The sequence below is a fragment of the Chamaea fasciata genome, unplaced genomic scaffold (genome assembly GCF_029207755.1).
Source record: "Chamaea fasciata isolate MVZ Bird 193981 ecotype frontalis unplaced genomic scaffold, bChaFas1.0.hap1 SCAF_6, whole genome shotgun sequence".
NCBI classification, from domain to species: domain Eukaryota; kingdom Metazoa; phylum Chordata; class Aves; order Passeriformes; family Sylviidae; genus Chamaea; species Chamaea fasciata.
Window position 1 is genome coordinate 63261529 of NW_027094091.1, and position 20112 is coordinate 63281640.

At 38.6% G+C, this 20112-nt stretch overlaps 1 long non-coding RNA gene across 2 annotated transcripts in view; it reads right to left on the reverse strand.

Annotated features, from left to right (window-relative positions):
• Positions 1-409: 409 nt before the first annotated feature.
• LOC136291490 (uncharacterized) overlaps positions 410-20112 on the reverse strand; it is a 66611-nt gene continuing 46908 nt past the window's right edge. Inside the window, exons 1-3 of one of the 2 annotated variants that reach the window (XR_010721570.1) lie at positions 11414-11462; positions 2210-2348; positions 410-481 (exon numbers count right to left, since the gene is read on the reverse strand). This is a non-coding gene — a long non-coding RNA (uncharacterized lncRNA). Of the gene's footprint in view, positions 482-2209; positions 2349-11413; positions 11463-20112 lie in introns of those variants that run through there. The other variant, XR_010721569.1, reaches the window with a different exon arrangement.

Below are 20112 nucleotides of genomic sequence, written 5' to 3' on the forward strand. Positions count from 1 at the left end.
AATAGCAGTTCTTTACTAGTATGTATTACAAAGCAAACAAACACAAACACACACACAAAAAAAAAAAAAAACCTCACCAAACAACTACAGCATTAATAACAAACGAAAACAGTACCAAGAGCCTTGAGGGCTTTGTTTCACAAAACCCAGGGCAGTTTGGTTTCGGTGTCCCTGCAGGATCCTCAGAGCACCAAGCTGGAACAGTGGAAAAGTCCCGGGCTGGTCGCTGGGATGGCAGGGTGTCCCGGCAGGCAGGGGCAGGATGTCCCGGCAGCGCAGGGGGTGCAGGGTCACGCTGTAGCAAGAGGAGCAGCGCCGAAGAAGCCGAAGGCGAGGCAGAGCCAGCCACGCTCCCGCGGGTGGCAGAGAAAAACTCAGGATTCCGGCCGAACCGGTGATAGTAGATTTCCCAGGACTGGATCCCTTTGGCCACAGTGAAACTCTTCCAGCCAGCAACAGCCGTTTTCTCTCTCTCCAAACGCTGGAAAAAGAAGAGCCCGCAGCTGCCTTAAGCTCTGTCCTTTACCTGCATTATCTCCCCCTTCCAACTTTGTCCACCTCTTTGTTTTGGTTAAGTACTCTCAAGTATCCAACACTTGGTCTCCTTGGTAACTTATGGGGAAAAAATTCTTTAGAGAAAGAAGGAACAAACCTAACCCCCAACAGAAACCAAGCAATAAGATCATCTGCTGATGAATAGGAATGAGAGACGCTGTAGAAACAAAGAATTATTTGATCAGTTTGCACACAATCTGTTCTATTTTTGAATATGTGGTAGAGGCCCTAATTGTGTTATCCCTGTTCTTTGCAAGTCCTTATGTGGTAGAGGCCCTAAATGCTATCCCTGTTCTTTTGGAATCCTTTTCCCAAACTCACTGACATTGGTAAGGACAGTAGCAGGCCCCTGCTATTGATTGTGTCCTCCTTTACAAGGCCACAGGCAGGCTCCCAGTAACCTAATGCAAACCTAGATCCTAAGAATATCTGGCTAAATAATGAATAAACTGTGACACACACACACACACATTGTGCATAATCACAGTGAAATCTCTGAAATTTCCTTGGTAACTCAATTAGGCAGTTATAGTCTAATTGCATTAGAGCGAGTGTTACTCACTGGGCTCAATTCTTAGAATAGGCTGTCACCCAGTCTCCTATGTTACAGTTCTGGACTTATTCACACACCAAGCCTTAAAACTTCCAGGAAATTATCACAGATGATGGAATGGTGCAGTAGCATCCTCTCATTACCAAATTCATATCCCAGATGGCTTGGCAGTGACACTCCTCCAGGTCCTGCTGTCATGCAGGTGCTTTATCCGAATTACCTGTATTCCAGGCTCCTGGACACCTTCCTGCACTCTTTCCCTACACATAATGCATCCACCAGGCATTAGCCCTCACCATCCTTCACCCCACTGGAGCAGGATGGGGCCAGCTGAAGGAGGCAGGGGGAGGAGATGTGGCTGCAGGAACCGCTGGCTGCATGACTGGTGGCCACAACTTGGAGACGCGGAACCCACACATGGGACACACAGCAGTTCCTTGCCGTGCCCCGAGGTCCTGGCAGGTGAATCCAAATCCAAGTGCACCCTGCCAATTGCTCTCCTTGCTGAGCATGGGTTCCTCGGGGCTTTAATTAATTCCCCTGCAGCGTGAGCGCCTCCGAGTTGGATGCACAACTCGAGGAGTCTGGGCGGATAATTAGCATGATGGAACAAAGACTAATGGACTGATGGAAACAGTGGAATGGAAACATTCAGGAAAAGAGAGAAGTGGAATTTCAGTGAGACACACAAATCTAACTGGAACTCATTCTGGCAGAGGCGGTCACTACAAAATACACATATATAAATATATATATATATATATATATATATATATATATATATATATATATATATATGCATGCGCACAATATTTTTTTTGTTCTTCACTCATTTCCCTGAGTGTCCCAAAGGCTTTGTGTTTGAGAAATAACTCCTCTTAGTTCTAAGTTGTACCTGAAGCTGTATTTAAAAATAATGTCTAATCATTTTTTTATTTGGCTTAAGAACTCTTAGGGCAGTTGGAAAAAGAAAAATCATAGTTTTCATTTACTTTTGTTCTTGAAATGCTGCTTTATGAACCCTATCCAGCAAGATGAAAACCTGAAAAAAGGGGAAATTAAATCACAGCAATAAAATATGGAGGCATTTCTTTGACTTACCCAATAAATGTGCTAGTCCAGATAAATGAGAAATGTGTATATTCTGTTAGTGTTCTTCTTAAATATGAATTTCCTTTCCCCCTTCTCTCTCAATTCTTCTATGCCAGGGCACAACCTTCCAGGTAGTTCTTTTTCATTCCTGAAATCAGACAGCAGGAATGCAAGTTTTCATGTAGTACCCGTTTTCTGACTTTACAGATCTGGTCAAATTTATGCCACTACTATGTTCTGGCATGCACTTTTCTAAAATAAATGAAAGGTAAATATAGTATCAATTTTGCATCAAACAAGTCCATTCCTAAATTTACCAGAAAAGTGAATGATTTGAGCCAAGCATAATGATGTAAAAATTTTGGTCAAATCTTTAAGGCAGAAGAAAGATACTACAAAAAATTGAAGTCAAATTAAACCTGAATTAGATTAAAAGAAAATTCCACAGAACATTATCAAGAAGTACAATGACATGCTAATGGTTTAAATTATATCATTTTTTCAATGAATTATCTATCTTTAGGCTCAACAATATAAAGTAGTGTAAAGAAAAAAGAAAGGGAAAACTGATGCCTTTGGTCTCAGATTCAGATCTTTCATGCTGTACATCTTAAGTAAGTGGCTAATAACTACAGGATATTTCAAAGATGTCACCTACTTATCCCATGACTACCTGAAGTTTTCCCCTTTGCTCAGAAAAAATATTTACTGCATCTATGAAAGGCTGATTTCAGGCAGCTACTGGGACCTGATCTGGAATGTGCTAATTGGAAAGAAATGTGCATACAGGTGTCCCAAAAACCCAGATGACTGCCTTGATCAGCAGTCTAGGTAATTAGGACTCTGTTTCGGGGGTTTCATAATTTGGAGTGTAGTGTTGTAGTGTTGTCACCAATACAGGAAAAAAAAATTAAAAAACAACAAGAACAACAAACCACCATTCAATCTTGTATTACATGTGAAATTCACTGTATCCAGATTAATCAATCTGCATTTCTTTGCTATTGCTTGTAAAATCTTTATGCTTCTTAAGAAATACCCTTATTTCACTTTCAGGAAACGGGGCAACATTTTCACACTCTGCAGTTCCCTACAGAAATCCAGGCTTTCGTAGGAGAATTAAAGAAACAGAGAGCAGGCGCAAATGAACAAAAGGGGTCAAAGCATGAGGATTTTTAGGTACATCTCAGAGAGCAAAACCTGTCCAAATGGGAATAAACAAACCTTTCAGTGTGGCAGGTCTTTCAAAAGGTATACCACCTCTGATTCATGCTGACTAACCCGCATGAGTCTCTTTTCCATGTTCAGTGCTACAGTAAAATCCCAAATAATATCCAATTTAAGAAAGAGCCAGTGTCAGCTGCCAATCAACACAAGTTCTGCTTTACTATGTATCCAATTTATTCTCTAAGAAGAGCCCCAGGTGTAGTTTGCTGCTCACTTTATTTTGAATTTTTCTCACACTGCTGCAGCTTGGTTTTACTTGTCTTTACCACTCTGGATGAAGCTGTTGCAGGGTGCACATGTGGTTCCTGCTGGTGTTCCAGAGCTGTTCATTATTGTCAGCATCCAGCACATGGTGATCTTCCTACAGGCTGCCAACTCCTCTTTCTCATGCGCATAGATTTTATGCCAAAACAATGACAAGTACTATTTTTACTTAATAAAATTACTGTAATAATATTACCTTGCATTTCTATAAATCCCCTTTTACCCAAAAGCCTTAAAATAGTTTGTGGCTTGTTGTTTGTATGTTTTTCTCCCCTGGATATAATGCTACAATTTTTTCTATCTGCCACCAAAAAACCAAAATCAGCACCTTTTAAATATAAGACATATCTACTGTTGTAGCACAAAGCAGTGCTACACCATTTTTGCTCAGGAAGCTGTGGATGCCCCATCCATAAAAGTCTTCAAGGTTGGATGGGGCTTGGAGCAACCTGGTCTAGTGGAAGGTGTCCCTGCCCATGGCAGGAGGTTTGGAACAAGATGATTTGAAGGTCCCTGTCAAAACTAACAATTCTATGAATTTAAACATGTCCATATGACTACAGCAGTCACAGAAAACAGTATCACAAGCATCCCAGTGTAGAAGCACAGCAGGACTACATTAGAAAGTACCAATGTGGACCTATTTGCTGCTCCTATAGTCACTGCCACCAAGAAAATAGGGTCACAGGTCTGGTGACCTACCAAAGTGGATTTAAGGGGAAGTCTGAGGCATTGCTTGCAAAAATAGATGAAAGGAACTCAAAAGTAAAGACAGCAGTGCCTAAGATGATAAGGGTCACTTATAATTGTGATTATATCCAAAAAGCCTAAACAAAGCAAAGTACCAAGTTTCAATTAAAACATGGCAGAAGCAGGTGAGCTGTTTAGCATAGAGGCAAACTAAAACAGCTTTTGCCTCTCTAGCTCCCAGCTAAAACAAGGTCCTGATGTGATGAGAACTTGTTCTGTATTCAACCCCATGGGCAAACTATCCTAATGGCTTAGTAAGTTTCTTACTTTCACATAAGCTTTTTGAATGCTTTGATTTAGAGACTGAAACTCCGTAACAGCACCAAGTAGTATTATTTCTCATAAGTGCTGTAGCAAAGTCTGAAAAAGGAGGGCAGAAGAGATCACATTATTTCCACAAAAGATATTGCAATACTGTAGAGAAAAAGCTCACTTTTTCTATGCACTTCATCACCTAGAGTTATAATATCAGCTGGTCCTTGGGATGGTCATTTGCACTGTGCCACAAAGATAGGCTGCTCACCTACGAAATAAATGTAGGACATAATGAGCTTAATTGTAAAATTAATAAAATTTTGTGTGCTTTTCCACCCAAACTCCTTCTGTACCTAACAACTAGCAAAAAATTGTTTTTTCTAAATATGCGTCCAACATGAACCCTTGAAGCCCTGTACATGCACATCAAGGACAGCTCATGACCCCAAGTTTGCTTGAATAAGTTTGGTTTTTTTAAAAAAGGCTGTTATAGTATTGGCCCAGTTCTTATCTCTTGCAGACAGTGGCCCAAATCTTCCCTGTTACACAAGTCCAATCTCACATTGATTTCAATAGGTTTCAGCAGAATAACTGAAAGGAGAATTTGGCCCGTAATCTCTGACTATATCGTATAACTAGAAAGTGTTTGGCTAAGATTAGATTCACAGATAGCCCAGGAGGATAATTCAAGGACTCCAGAACCTTTATTTGCACCAATGTCTCTTTCCTTTGGGGAAAACACAAAACAAAAGAAAGTGCCTCTAAAGGCGCTATATTCCGGAAAAACAGGAAAACCCTTAACTAATTTGCTGTTTCTTTTCCTTCATCATTAACACAAATAAGAGAAAATATGTATGTTCTAGAACAAAAGTTGGGTTTTCTTTTTCTGAAGTCTTCTTTCAAAAAATGTGTAAGTGAATATACATGATTGTGTCAGCAAAGAAAATATCTTTCTGCTTATCTTTAATCCTATGTACAATATACATGGAAACAGCAACTGCCTCGAAACACATTCATCTACAAAGATTTTCTTTTGACTTCCTTTGAGCTGATTGCCTAAAAACCATGGGCCTAGTTTCTCCTGTGGGCTGTTCTGTGCTACAGGTAAGCACTTTATGAGCTCAGGGATGAAACTTTTTTGAGGCTTTTTGGGCTGTGTACACAAGGTAAATTCCTACAATCTCAAACTTGTGAGGACAGTAAGTTTAAATGCTTGTTCATCATGGAGAAGGTGGCTTATTCGCCCTTTTTCTACTTTATTCTTTCTCCCTTGAAATGAAGTGGGACTTGCAAATTAGCAAGAATTAATCCCCAAAAGCAGAAGTCACCAAGGAAAAAGGACTTGTTAGCATTTCACAGCCATGCGGCTGCTCACTGCTGGCTTTTAAAAGACAGGCACAACACTCCTCACGTTCAAACAAATGAAAAACAACCAGAAAATAAAGTCAAGCACTTCTAAATGATCTGAATTCTTTAGTCATACACCACCACTTGATTTATATTATGAGATATTATGAGATGAGAAAAAAACCCCTGTGATTTCTATCCATCATGAATGAGAAGGTCAATAAAGATCACAGCCACATTTCCAGATTTTAGAAAGATATTCATCTCAACAAATGCAGCAGATAATCTTTTTTTATGAAGTAAACAAACAAAAAAATGCCCAAACTTTGAACCCTTGACGCAAAAATAATCAAGAAATAAAAAGCAAATGGTAATTTTGAGATCATTTTTTAAATGAGATTACACTTGAAAGGCAAAAGGAGAAGGCAAATGCTAAGAGCACAGGATCAGTGAATTAAAAGAAATCCCAGGAGTAATGGGTAACTCAGAGCCACTTCTGCAAGCTTTCTTGTATTTAGATTTTTAATCTATTATACCTCTGGAAAGAAAAACCTATGCGGGGTTTAGGTGCCTGCAGAAATGTAACTTGTGGAGAATACTTGCAGAAGCTCTGCTCCCTCCCAGCTCTCCAGAGAAGGCACTGATCAGGGCCACAGGACCAGCTGCCAGCTGAAGGTCTCCTGTTCCCTTTCCAATTTACCTCGGGCCATAATGACAGCCTGACACACATTTAATTAGCAAACGGCTGGGGCTGGTATGGATGCCACAGCCCACCAAGTCTGCCACTGTCCCTCTGGCTGAGGTCCTCATCTTGGGAGAATGTTTGAGAGCTGCTTTACAGGAGCACTTCAGTCTGAATCCATCATCCCTGGCCACCTGAGGTGAGTCTGGACTTTGCCTTCAGGGTAGTGCCCTGACCCTGGTTGAAATCACACCCTGGGCGGGGACAGCAAGCAGCTGGTGGCAGTTCAGTTTGATGAGTTAAGTTTTAGCTTTCATGATTTTCAGATTCTGTGCTGCCTAGGGGTGCAGTTCTGAGCCTCATATTAGGTACTAGTCAGCTCTCTTCACAGAGCAGGTAGACAAACCAAATCCCTTTCCTGCTGGAGACCAAGGGCAACTTTCAGGCCCAAAAGCACAAACAACAGTGGACTGAAGGGAGGAACAAGACGAATGAGACCTCACAACTAAAAGCTGTAATTGGACAACTAAACGCCAATATGCAAATGGACCAAAACTTACAAAACTATAAGACCTTGTGACCAGTCAGCCATTTAGTGATCATTCTAAGGCCACCTTGGGTGTAGGCCTGGTCGGGCTCCTATCCTTTATTTCCTACCCAGGCTCAGCTCTATGTGGGTAAAATCAGTAATGGCTGTTAATATCAGACAGAGAGGGAGCATCCCAGTGTTGTCCTTGTCGACTGGTGCAGCAGCATAATAAGTCTACTTATTTTACATTTGAGTGGTATGGACTCCGAAATCTATTCCTAAAAACAATTTCCACAAAAATGAAACAATTCCAACTTACGCCTGTATGCAAGATCAGACTCACTGCACAATTACAGGGAATTGCACTCTGCCAACACTGTTAAATTGAGGACCTCTGGTTTCCTGGCTCTGCTACTGTTGGACAGCTTATGTTCCTACTGCTTTGCTTCCATCTGTGCTAAAAACAGAATCCTTTTTGATTAAAATGTTGCTGAGTTATATTGTGAAAGTTCATTTGAACTGTGCACTCTCCTCCTGTAGAAATATTCCTCCTCCATTTGGATATAAGATATAAGCATTTGCGAGTTACACCTCCAGCCTGAGTTATTTCAGAAAGAGGGGGGGTAAAATAGATCTTTTAATTAATGTACAGTTTTTCAAGCAAGGGGAAACTTAAGCTCTGGAGGAATAGGCTTCTTCTATTATGTGTGTATATATATTGGTTAGGTTTTGACTGGTTTGGGGTTGCTTTCTTTGGTTTTTTCTTTTTTTTAATAATAGAGATAGTTAACAAAAAATTATAAAAAAATGCCTGGAGGAAAGTGCAAGTGGAGAATATCCACCCATGGGATGCACAGGCTCTGATTTCAGAGTTTTCTGAAATTAAAAAAAAAAAAAGACTCCTGTTTAAGATCATTTTAAAGGAGACACAAAAGGAAACATAACTTAATAGAAACGGAGGTTCTAAACATTGGATTGATTGTATTTCATGAAGAAATCTGAGGACACTGTGGTCTCCACAATAAATCTACTTTTTTTTTTTCCTTCCCTTTTAAATCATGAGCAACTTTTCCTGTGTTCTGAGCAAGACTGATGATTGCATGGTCATTCCAGTTTCCTAATGAAACCGTGCTAACTGCAAAGCCATATTTTGGTGTATTGTGCAGCAGGTAGGGACATACCTTTTTTTCATCGCAAAGACTGTAAAGTCTATTTCCCAATTAATGGAGAAAGGATAAAAATGTAACATATTAAAACAGGGACTAATAAGGAAATTACCAGAGGAAATTAAGATAAATTAGTAATTAATTAGACTGTAATTAGGAGATAATTAAGAAAATTAAGGAATTTAAGACGTACGTTAAATGTTCTAGCTAAAACAATAGTTCTAGTTTAAAATCTAATGTCATTAAGCACTTTTGTAATTCTCTGGGACACGTTTCAGAAATTGAAGTAGCAAAGTTGGCATTTTCAGGTGGGCCTTCAGCCAAAACAATATCTCTGTGTTCAAGAATAGTGGATTTATTCTTCTTCGAGCAGAGTTGGATCTGTTTCTTGGGAACTGTTCAAAATTTGGGGAGTGATGCAATTCCTGCACTGAAAAAAAGATCAGGTCTGAGTCCAGGGTTGAAGTGCCTTTAAGTGAATGAATCCAGGATTCGGTGTTTTGTATCAATCTTGCTGACAGCGGAGAATATTAATGGAAGAGATGGAGACAAACAGAAAACATTCCCGGCATTTCCAAATCTCAGGATATGCTCGTGCCAGAGTTTTATACCCAACCTGCTCCTGGAATGGGCAGTTCCAGGAAGGGTCACTTAGGCTGACACAAAGGCAGGTTTCACAGGTGTTCTGATAACAGAAGCACTGCTGTCTCTCACACTGATGGCCAAACATCTACTAATAGCAGAAGGAAGATCCTGTTTGTTTCCACTGGTCTCCAGAGTTCTGGTGCCACTCAGACCTAACATTTACTTGGAATATGCATTATTTAGTAGGTTGTAGCTCAGCCCAGGTACAACCAAGAGCAGGCATTATGTGCAGTTATAAGCTCGTAAGTCCAACCTAACCACACTTTTGTACCAAGTTCTTACCCTTTGGCAAAACACAAAAAACTCCATCCACACAGTGGGAAAAGGTCTGTTTGTAACAACTCTATCATACTGGACTTCAGCTATTCCAAAGCAATCCATTTTCTGACACGCTTAACCAGGAGTAAATTTAGGTTTCAAATTATTACACTGAAATTAGCCTCTCTGCCTGTTATTCCCATCTGATATGAATTCTTCTTAGACCATAAAGCTACAGAGCTAAAGCCTGATTTAAAAAAAAAAAAAAAAATGAGCATACACTATTTTCTCCATGATGAAATAGCTGTCTCTCTTCAATGAATTTAAACATGAAATTATATTTGAAGAGTGATGTCAGATAAATGCTGAACTTCTGTTCAGGCAGTGAGCTATATCTTTATATTCTCTAGGTACTGCTTTGAGCCACAGGCCAGCTTCAGGAAAACTGTCCTTGCTGCTTATAATGAGCAGTTTGTGGGATGTTTCTGGGAGGAATCCTGAAGAAGGAGTACCCAAAAATTTGCATGAAAAAACAGGGGCAAAGGTTTTGGTTTTGTTCTATAATTCTGTTCCCTCTGTCTCTTTCATCAGAAGTACATCAAAATATATATAATACCTGAATATACAGAATCTATTATTTACATGGCATTAATTACTTGGATGGAAAGCACATTTACCAAAGAAATCTGTGCAGGAACCACGGGAGTGACCCACTAAAACACAATCATCCTTTAAATAAATATAACTACACCACAATAAATATAACTACACTGCAATAAATAGCAGAAGCATGCACTACAGTCAGAGAGGAGGAGTAAAATAATATGTTCAATTGTAAATCACTATGCATGGAAATTTAGCCAGGCATAATACAATTACCCGACTGGAGGTCAAATGCAATTTCACAGGGTGAATAGCAGACTATGACCATGTATCTGTTTAATTTTTTTTTTAATTTCAGTATGATCCATCTATTATCCAACATTTTGAAATATATTTAATTTTTCATATGCTATTCCAATGAATACAGTTAATTAATATAGCAGACAATTGTAATTATCATAATTTTCACAAGTAACACTTTAGTTAATATTTGGAGGTTTTTTATTCCAGTCCCCCATTCAAACTAAAAAGGGAAGGAGTGCAAAGTAGACAGAGACTATTGACCAGAGTACTCATCTGAAATCACATAAAACTACCTATCATTATAATGGGAATAGATACATTTTCTGGAGGGGAAAAGTACTATAAGTAACAGAGATAGGGCATTAAAATTAATTTTCTAATGAATATATATACATATGTATATATATATGAGGAAAACTTCAGAGATATCTTACTGATCTATAAATCCTCCATGAGATATAAGAAATAAATTTAAATTAATGAGTCCAGGTTTTAGCTTTCAAGCCCACAACAATTATCTCTCCTAGAGTTCTGGTTTGTGGACAGTCTCAGGCTGGGTCTCACAAAAATAAGGATCTTGCTCTTTAAGTCCTTCCTCATGCTTTGGAGCCAGTGTTTACTACCTACATCCTTTATTGTTACTTACCAATACTCAGGGTTTTTTTACTGCCTTTCCTTGAAGACTTTGATTCTGTAATGCACACAAGAAACAAAATAGCAAACAAAACAGCCAGGCTTTTTTTTTAAATGTGACTTTTTTCATCATGTTGATTCAGAGTCAGAAGAACAACTCTAAACAGAGGTGCTTGGGTCAGTTTTACCTCTGAGACACTGCTCTAAACAAATCAACATTCATGGAAACATTTCTATCCTTTCACTGGCCAGTTCCTTTGTTAGCTTGCAAAGCCAACTAAGAATTAAAAAGTCGTTATTTTTGAAAATGTGGTTTTAACCAGCCTTTAGAGGCTCACATAAATACCTGATTTGTGGTATTCAGATTGACACAAATAGTTATAACTTGCAAAATACAATGCTTATCACAGTAAATTACATGTATTGTTCATCACCTTAAAAACCTTTAGTACTAAAGGTTTAGTACTACAAATACATAAATACAGTGCTTCATCAGTAAGACATTGAGTTGGATCAGTGCTGGCTCTCCCTTACATTTCTGCACTACATACCTGTCTCATTTTGTTAGTTGTTTAATAAACTGGTTCCCAGATCAATCCCACAAGTACAGTGTGGTCTCTGCTTTAAAAAAAAAAAAAAAAAAAAAAAAAAAAATTAAGAATATGATTCAGCTGATACATATTTTAGAGGCATTCATCCATGCAGTACTTAGTGACTTCTTTAGGCCAGGAATCAGCAATGAGCAGCAGTGTGAAGCAACATTTTCTGCTGCTTTGCTTATGCATTGTGAAGACTGGAAACAAATAAAAATACAGCTCAGTTTCATTAATTAAAAAAGTTCTTTGAAAAAGACATTTGCTGCATTCATCAGCCATTCCCTGGGTGGGGCCATATATGCTGTACGCCTGAAACACAACTGGGACAGGCCAGTGACACACTGGTGCATCTGGTCACGTTGTTTTCTGAGGCTGTCACAGAATTAAAGATTTTTCTTCTTGAGTGCAGACTGATAACATCAGTGGAGTCACAAGCCTACAAAAAAGAGGTGAACTTGGCAACATCAAAACTGAAACCATAGGGTAAAATTTATGTTTACTGTACGTAGCCTAGTTGTTCAAAGAGCTGAGCATGCTGGCACCAGTCCAGCAAAGCACTTAGAGGACAGCTGGGACTCCTGACGTGCCAAGAGCTCACCCCAGCAATCAGCACTGTGCTGAGAACACAGCACCCCATAGGGCAGAACCCACCCCAGACAACTGGGGCTCCTATTGGTACCTGCTGATAGCAGGAATGCTGGTGACCCACTCAGAGGGACCAATGTTACATAAGGAAAACAAGGAATTCCTACCACAGAAGCTCCACCTTAGTTACTGGAGGTTTTACTGTGGCTTTCAACACAGATGTAATTTCATTTGGTTCTTCTGCCCAACTATTATCAATATTATTATTATTACTACTATTATTATTATTCCTTTATTAATATAAAGTGTTTTCCCAATTACATTGATCAATAATTGCACAGCAGGGCTTTGGCCACTGAAGGAGGAAATGTTCATCTCTGAATACATCTACCAGCTGCCCTTGAAACCTCATTAGCACCTTGTCTGATTGGTTTTGTTGGTAATGAGCTTGCCCTATATTGGTAGAAGAAGAAAGAACAAAGTTTAAATACCAAACAGCTTAAACTATTAACTTTTCTAAGAGGTTTACATATGAGATCCTGGGGGAGTTTTTTTAATCCATGCCAAAACTGCAGGGGCCAGCACCTGGATGCATTGCTTGTGTGCTGCTTTATGGCTGTGATTAGTAACAACCTATCCCCAGGTTTGAATATGATGAAAGATTTCAGGGTTTTAATTCCTTAAATACAATATCCAGCTTTGCATCTAAGAGGATGCATACTTTTTCGCATGCAACAATCTAGAAAGGTGCTTACTAATGGAGAAACTGACAACATATTTATCTACTACTTTATCAGTGTTTGCTCGGGACTTAAAAGAACTTTTTGACCTCAGAACAGAGGACCCACATTATTCATCTCAAAATTTCTACAGCCCTGAACGAAACTCTCAGTACACTGACAAGAAGATTCCACCCAGGAATTTTTTCCCATTCCCGTTTCACTGTTGACTTTTTTTTTTTTTTTTTTTTTATTTAGACCATTCATCAAATCCTTGTCATTTAGAACAAGGCTTTTCTACAAGACAAACAAGTTACGATCTTAAGCTAAAAACCTTCTGTAAAGGCAGCACACCTTCTCATCTTGAACCTAATAACTTGCTAGTAATAAACCACAAGAGAAATTCAAAAGGCTGATAATCTGAAAATAAGGAATGATGGGAAACAGAAGGTTTCATAACAGCAGGGAAAAAGCAAACATGATTGGTTTCCTAATTTCAGATAATGCTTCCCCAGCAACCCATAAAAAACAGTAATTCCTTTAGTATATTTTTAAAGATAAAATTCTATCAAAAACCACTCTGAGTACAGTCAATATCTTCAGACACTGTGTGTTCCTCAGTTCTTGTGAGATTTTTTTCTGCCATATTCAAATATGTAAATCAAAGCTTTAATCTGAAAGCTTGTTATTTTTGCAGTGATTTTCTCTCTTGACTTCCCTCCTATGTATTAGCCTGCCTCTTCATCATAAAGTAATTCTTAATTTTCCTTCCACTTCTGTTTCTCCTCTAATTCCACTATTTTGGAATAAAGGAGATCCCCGCCCCCAATCTTTCTGCTAATCATTTAAAAACTAACTTGTCAGTCCTAACATAGCTCTATTCATTCATATTTCAGCCTGGCCCATAAAGATCTTTATGTAGATATTATATAGGTATTAGCCATCCCAAAACACAAACAAAAGAACCTAGCAAAAGAAATGATAGATCAAGTGTTGGGTATCAAATCTACACCTGTTATTCTTTGACTCTGCTTGTTCAAGTTTGCTTCAATATCATTCAGAGGATCTGCCCCCTGCTCTCTATTTCAATATTTTCCCTTGATTAATATCTCTAAAGAAGTTTAAAGCTTCTGCCTCTTTTTTTCTTGTCTTCATTAAGTGTAATTTTCAAATGAAACTGATATCTGGAGCCAACACATATTTTTGATAGAAGACAGAATTATTTCCATTTTTCTCTGCGTCCCTGCATCCTCCTCCTGCCATGCTCATACCTTACCCCTCGCTCCTACACATATATTAACCAGAGTTATGGGACGGGCAGCCACAAAAATGATTTCTAGAAGAAACTCCTCCTTATGAAATTAAAATACTAAGGAAAAAAACTTCCATCCTTTAAAGGTAATGATGCTAGGAGGGAATTCTTTTTTATCATTTTTCAGCAAGTCTGACTACTCACATATGATTTGCAGAATTCTCCTTGCCTTGCAAACACAGACACAGGATATAAATTCATATCTTTCTGCCACCATGAGATGGCTTAATGCTGGATACTTCACAAAGTCCACAGCCATATCTCCAAGCAGCCTGTATATGAAAATGAAGTTTTAATTCTCCAGGTGACACTTCCTACTACAACACTATGATTTATTTTCTTTAACTTTGGGCTAATAACAAACAGCAAATAGAAATTAATTTTAAAAATACGGTTGCTCAATGGTTGTATAAAACCCATATCGTAGTGGTAGGATGGGATGAATGCAGAAGGATGTACTTTATTCAGTGCACCTGTGAAAAGTAATAGAAAACTTCAGCCTCGAAGAGAGGGAGCCTTGATGGTTTCCATTACTCCCTCAGTCTTTTCCAACCTGCTGCCCCTGAGCCATAACTCACCTGGATACATCAGTGGGACTTAATTGTCACACATCTTTATCTGTGCAAAGAAACAAAAGCAAAGAGAGAGAGGCTCACAGAGAAGAAGAAAAAAATAGCACCTAAATTATATACACAGCAAGGCTGTAAATCAGCCTTCCCTTCTGTTTCCTACAGACTTACTTCCACCACATGATAGGTCACGGTCAGGTTAGTACAGTGAAGAGACAGAGCTTCTTCCCTTGGCACAGAACCTGAGCTGTGTGTTGGCTTAATTTAGCCACTTCATTATTATAAAAAAAAAAAAAAAAAAAAAAAAAACCAGCCTTGGTTCATGGCACACAGTAACTTTAATTTCCTCCAATAAAAAATGTAAAAACTTATTAAAAAACTCTCATTCTGCTCCAGAGCCCTGAAACTAAATCATTGATTTCATAATCTTTAAATTTTAATTAAAACTAAACTCTCTCAAAACAAATTAGAAATACATAAATATCGTGTGTTAAGAATACCAAAGGATTGTTCTGACAAGGTACAGTGTCAGTCCCCCTGTCTCTGTGGATGCAGCATGGTACAGAAATGTGTTCTGTGGTTTCCTCAGTCCCAGCTTCAGTTCATGATCAAAGGAGCTTGTCAAGTAGATGTCACAAAATTGTCACTGCATTAAAAATGAACATAACTTTTTCTTTTTTTATTTTTTTAATAAATTGGCTGAAGTTATTACTATTAGAAACTACTAAATGTTCCAGAATCCACCAGAGAATGAATAAGAAAGCCCTGTTACCCTGTGTGCTGTGTTCAGCGGGCTCCCTGCAGTTGGTTTTGGTGGGCAGGATAATGCTCCAAGGGTGCTCCACCATGACAAATGCCAGGGGAGTCTGCCTGGGAATAATGGGGTAATAATTTTTTCCCCTTACAGATCATTCATGAAGTTTTAATTCTTATCTATCTGACACATAGAAAAACACCAAAAAAACCCCAGAAAACCCAAACAACAACAGCAACAAAAAAACTCACAAAAAACTCAAACAACAAAACCAAACAAACCACAACAAAGTAAAAACAAAAAAACAAACAAACAAACAAAAAAAGCACCAAACCCACCACAACCCTAAACATTGTTTTAAGTTTAAAATGCTTCCACCAGTACATGTATTGCACAACATTTTCCACTCATACTGGTAACAATTTTTGAATCGTTTTACAGAGTGAAAAGGAAAACCATTAGAAAATTTGTAAATTTGTAAACCTTAACTTAAAATTACCAGAAAACTGAAGGCTCAGCAAAAATTGCCACTGCAAACTGTTATACACCTGGAGCATGCAGCTTTATGGAGACAAAAAGCCTGAATGATCTTAATGGACTTCTTTTCTCCAGCAACAGCTTGGGATGCTAAGAACCCATGCAAATTTGAACCTCTGGAAATGATGCTTTGCTTTTATTGTCTTGGTTTGTTATGTTGCTTAAGTCTGGATACAAAAACCCACATAATTTTGGTGAAGATTTAGCTGTAAAGATTCAGAATAAAATAATTGTGAACAAAGTATATGTTCAACAGGAAACATCCCAAGGAAATCCTCATCAGCCCTCTTTATTATTAGAAAATAAAATAATTTTAAATTCTTCTACTAGTTGCTCAAACATTTTCTAATTTTTATATGAAGGGCTCGTTCCACTCAGTCGTCAATATTTACTTGGGAGAATTTACTGGGTGCTGATTACTTTTTAAATGTTTTGGAATGCTTTAGGAAAATGCTCATAAACTATTTCCAAGAGTAAAGGAGGGTGAAATACTGTTTGAAATACACAAACAATCTTGTATCCAGCACCTTTAAATGCTTTACCATTTCTAGCGGAGAAGCTCCTACCTGAAACTTGGGATTGTCTCTCACTTACAAGGACTCTTCTTTTGCTGGATAGGGGAAAAAGCAAAGGATAAGGGCAGGCTAAGGCTTTGATCACACTTTCCATACGCTCAGCGTTTTGGCAGATGATCTCTCTGAGGAGCCCATCTGCAGTGACCTACTCACGAGCGGGGCTGTGCCGAATTCTATCCGTGGCTGCGGCAGCTAGATGCCACTGTGGCACAAAGCACTGGAGCTGCAAGGGAAGATCCTTTTTTTTTCTTCTTTCCTTCCCTTCTCGCTGTCTGCCAGGCGCACAGGAGCGAGCTGGAAGCAGCCAAGCTTACACACAGACAGGAGCAGGAACTGGACAGGTTCAAGAGATTTGGTGCAGGGAAAGGTCAGGATTCAAGAGGGGACCGTGCTGTGAAGGAATGAGAGAGGGAATCAATAAAATACTGAAAAAGAATGAGCTAGGATTATGATTCTGAATTAAAATGTAAAGTGAGCATGAGCCAGGGAGTGGCTCAAGATACTGTGATTTCATACTGCAAAACGAACAGGCAGAAAAGGAAAGAGAAAACAGGTCTGAGTCCAATATTCTTATATTTATACAGCACAGAATAGAAACTGAGAAATTTGGTGCCAAGTATTTGTCTCCTGAGAGTCTGCTGCCTTAATGACAGAGAGATACATCCTGTGGATTTTGATTAGACACAATTGTTTTGTTTACTATTCAAACATTCAAAAACTGAATGAAGAATAGGAGTGTGGAAAGAAAAAGCAAGCGAAATCTCAGGCTCCTGTTTGTTCCACGCCTGGTAAAAAACCAATTCCTACACTTGCATTTTCTTCTTTTTGTTCCAAAGAAACATTTGTATCATTAATCTGTGTAATGTTTCACATGATTATTTATATGAACAATGAAAGTCTTGTTCCTGATGTGATAAAGTTTTGAGTAGCTTAATCTGCTTGTGGGGGACAAAGAAGAAAGAAATTGTACAACATATCTTACCTCTGTAAAATACTAAGTCGTATCATAAAGACAACTGAAAAGAATCTGAAAAGCTACCTTTACTCTATGAAAAAAAAAAAGTTAACCGCAGATAAATGTGCCCCTGAAGAGAAATTAAACATCTTGCCTTACAGCTGCTGCCATAGCCTGAACTTCTTATAAATGCTATTTTTTTGAGGGAGAGAGCTCCAGTTGCTTAATAAAGCTAAACCACTCAGCAGTAGTACTCCTCCAGTTGTCCTTGACAGCTATATTTTTTCATGAAACTTATTTGCTTGGATTTAGAAGTTTCAATGTTTTGATCCTTATTACTGCAGATCTGTAAAAATGACAAAAATACCACAATATAAATTACCAGAAATTGAAGAGATGGAGTCTGATGATTTCTGCTGAATTTAAATTTTCAACACTTCTCTGAAAATATAGGAGAAGTATTTGGTGAGTCCTCCCTTCTGCACAAGTGACTGTACAGATGAGGCAATGGAAGCTGTGCTGGAGAGTTATGTTGATCACTGGTGAGGATTTTATTTGAAGGTAAAAACTCCAAAAATGCCCTATACTTCATTGTAGTAGGGGAAAATATACATACTTAAACAGGACAGCCACACCCAACCTTTCCTTTGTTTCCCTCTCCCTTTGGGTTTAATATATCCCCTTCTCTTTCCACAGTTTCACAGCATTTCAACTTTCCCCACCTTGGTTTTCTTCATGTGTTTCAAGAACCAAAGCCGGGCCAGAGCTGGCTCATTGACATGTGGCTTGTTATCCATCACCAGGGGCACACAGACTCCTGCTCTGCCACCAGGACAGCACCTCTGCCTCTTCAGCAGCAGCTCCAGCCCTGCTCGTTCCCTTTCTGCAGAGGAAGAAGGGGTGGCTGACCCCTCGATATTCCTGTTCACACAGGAGAGCAGAGAAACACCACGTACACAGCACTACAGACAGAACAGCTCGCCCAGGAGATGCAGAACGTAACTCAGTTCCCTGCTGCAGCCACAGCCATGCAGAGAAGATGAACTTCCCCCATCCTGGACAAACCCAGGAAACCTGGCTGATCAGCACTCTGCTCCCTGACCTGCTACATTCCCTCAGGAGCAAAGTTGACTAGCAGGAGATTTCTGCTGGAAAAGCACTGTCAAGCAAACCTTCAGGGAAAGGAACTGAATCTCTTTTTTTAGGTTTGTTCCAGGATTTTTTTTTTTTTTTTTTTGCAGCAGAACATGTTATGTTGTCCACAATAGACAGCCTCAAAGTTTTTAATGCATTGCAGAGACCTTGAAATCTCGATCTGATATATGGCTCCTTCAGTCTGTGCTTCTTCCTACATCATTATAAACTTGACCTTAATTAACCCTCTTAGTGAAATGGAGTTTGTTGATTCTCAAGGACAGTCTCATTGAAAAACAATGTTGCAATATCACTCAAAAGCTAAAGTAAGGCTGCTTTATAAAGGGATTTGTACTAATAATCCTTGAATATTAACAGCTTCTTATGCTATGTGGTTTATATAAACTTATCCACATTTCCTTTAGCAAAAACTATTTCTCTTGGGCAAACACTGCATTGACTTAGTAAAAAAAAAAAAAGGCAGATGTAAAATTAAACCAGGATATCCAGTAAACACAGTAATTTTTGCAGTGATTTACCTAATAACGTTTGTCCCTTCACATCTTCAAACTTTTCACACTGTTTTATAGAGAACAAATATATGGACCAGATCCTTAGGGTGGATAATTTCATTTTAAAAGCCTCAATGGAAGAGCTGAGTGTACCAGTAATGGCTGCCCTGCATCATCTAAAGCTCTTGGAATACGCTCGGGGCTGATGGTGAGGAAGGTCTGTGTTAGCATCCAATCTGTATGCTACAAATAGGACAAAAGAGAACAGCTACTGATCTTTTACAATTCACTTTAAAGGCAGCATATTCTTTCTTATGGAAATAACTGAGACCACTCAAAACTAAATTGCTTTCTTTGTCCAGAGTTTAAAAGTACAGGCTTCAGAGCTGATGCTCACACATCTTTTTGTCCTTACGCATCCCTGTGCCTGTCCTCACTTTAAAGAGCTATAACAAGCTGTAATTATTCCTCAGACTGTTTAGAGACTAAAGAGAGATTATGAGTTAGTTTAACAATGAAAATACACATACAGAGCATGTAAGTACCTGAAGTTACAAAAAAAAAAAAATCCAACTGATATTTTCTGAATGGTAAAAACATTAATGTTTTTATCCCCATAAATTACAAACTGTTTTATGGATGTACAGTACACTTATTACCTTGCCATTAAGTACATTTTATCCTCTTGATTCTGAATAACAGTATACATATATAATACATATATAGCACAGCATGCATATATGATAAACAATAAAATTTAAGATTTTGCATACTAGGGAACCACAAATAAAACTATCATTTACCAGTGGGTTACTGTGCAAGCATTTCTCGCCTGGTATTGTACCTGAAATTCACAGAATTCTACATTTTCATCCAAGTCTAGAGCATTTCTCATTCCACTTATTTTTCTACTACAGTGCTGAAGTATCTAAGTAAAAACCTGAATATTTGAATATTGTGTCCACTACAAAGAATATGCTGCCATGGAACCTCAGTGGGTGA